Here is a 1848-nt window from a genome sequence, read left to right as displayed (position 1 = left end):
GGCACCTACACCTGCTGAAAATTAGTTTAAAGATATAACAAACCCTTCAATATCCTTCATAAAATTATTTTCCAGTTCACACACCAAAAGGTTAAAATACAGAAAGGTAGGAGAGAAGCAAAGCAGGGAGGGAGAGGGAGGGAGTGGAAGGGAGGGAGGGAGAGTGAGAGAGGGAGAGTGAGAGAGGGAGAGGGAGGGAAGGAGAGAGAGAGAGAGAGAGAGGGAGAGAGAGAGAGAGAGAGAGAGAGAGAGAGAGAGAGAGAGAGAGAGAGAGAGAGAGAGAGAGAGAGAGAGAGAGAGAGAGAGAGGGAGGAGAGAGGGAGGGAAGGAGGAGGAGAGGGAGAGGGAGGGAGGGAAGGAGGAGGAGGAGGGGAGAGGGAGGAAGGGAAATGGAGGAGGGGGCGAGGGAGGGAGGGAGGAGGAGGGAGGGAGGAGGAAGGAGGAAGGAAGGGAAGGAAGGAGAAGGAAGGAAGGAAGGAAGGGAAGAGGAAGGAGAGTGAGAGAGAGAGAGAGAGAGAGAGAGAGAGAGAGAGAGAGAGAGAGAGAGAGAGAGAGAGAGAGAGAGAGAGAGAGAGAGAGAGAGAGAGAGGGAGAGAGAGAGAGAGAGAGAGAGAGAGAGAGAGAGAGAGAGAGAGAGAGAGAGAGAGAGAGAGAGAGCGAGAGAGTGAGAGTGAGAGTGAGGGAGAGAGAAAGAGAGAGAGAGAGTGAGAGTGAGGGAGAGAGAAAGAGAGAGAGGGGAGAGAGAAAGAGAGAGAGGGAGGAGAGAGCAAAGAAAGGGAGAGAGAGAGAGAGAGATGGAAAGAGAGAGAGAAAGAGAGAGAGAGAGAGAGAGAGAGAGAGAAAGAAAGAGAGAGGGGAGAGAGAAAGAGAGAGAGGGAGAGAGACACGGGGAGAGGGAGGGAGAGAGATAAAAAGAGATAGAGAGAAAGAGAGAGAGAGAGAGAGAGAGAGAGAGAGAGAGAGAGAGAGAGAGAGAGAGAGAGAGAGAGAGAGAGAGAGAGAGAGAGAGAGAGAGAGAGAGAGAGAGAGAGAGAGAGAGAGAGAGGGAGAGAGGGAGAGAGGGAGAGAGGGAGAGAGGGAGAGAGGGAGAGAGAGAGAGGGAGAGAGGGGAGAGAGAGAGAGGTGAGAAAGAGGGAGGGAATGGAGGAGGGGGGGAGAAGAGGAGGGAGGGAGGGAGAGGGAGGGAGGGAGAGAGTGGGAAAGGGAGGGAGAGAGGGAGAGAGGGAGAGAGAAGAGGGAGAGAGAGAGAGGCTGAGAAGAGGGAGTGGGAGTGGAGGGAGGGGGGGAGAAGAGGAGGGAGGGAGGGAGGGAGGGTGGGAGTGGAGAGGGAGGGAGGGAGGAGGGAGGAGGGAGGGAGAGGAGAGAGAGGGAGTGGAGAGGGAGGGAGGGAGAGAGAGAGGGAGGGAGGGAGGGAGAGAGAGAGAAACAAAGTGGCAAACAAAATACAGACAGACAGAGACAGATAGAATTAAACATTGTTTAACAGTGGTAACAAAATATGCAATTCAGTGTTTTTTTTTTCTCTGGTTATTTCCAGCCTCATCCTTCATAGGATTTGGACACCAAATAGTCTGCCACAAAGTACCATTTCTATAACACAGCAAAAAGAAAAAAAAAAGATATTGTGGCAAATGTGTGAATGGGAATAAGTAACTACACTTAGCAAAACAGACATTCCTATATCACATCTATAATTCCAGTTTAGATGTAATATTGAGACATTACATTTTGCGCATGGTATAATTATTTATTCTCATTTAAATTTTCTTCTGCAAATTGAAGGAGGAAGCCAAGCAGGCAGAGTCCTCCCATAGGAACAGTGCTATATCATGACTAGCTAAAACACAA

At 50.0% G+C, this 1848-nt stretch overlaps 1 protein-coding gene across 1 annotated transcript in view; it reads right to left on the bottom strand.

The window, feature by feature from the left end:
* Positions 1 to 1382: 1382 nt before the first annotated feature.
* The window catches only part of LOC113820881 (xaa-Pro aminopeptidase 3), a 19659-nt gene continuing 19193 nt past the window's right edge, over positions 1383 to 1848 (bottom strand). Inside the window, exon 9 of the mRNA XM_070113415.1 lies at positions 1383 to 1848. This exon is cut by the window's right edge and continues 249 nt beyond it. The gene's annotated coding sequence lies outside the window, so the exon portion shown is untranslated.

This window comes from Penaeus vannamei, chromosome 34, assembly GCF_042767895.1.
Source record: "Penaeus vannamei isolate JL-2024 chromosome 34, ASM4276789v1, whole genome shotgun sequence".
Lineage (NCBI taxonomy): Eukaryota > Metazoa > Arthropoda > Malacostraca > Decapoda > Penaeidae > Penaeus > Penaeus vannamei.
The sequence above is the reverse complement of the archived record's forward strand: the minus strand, read 5'-3'. Positions and strand labels throughout refer to the sequence as shown.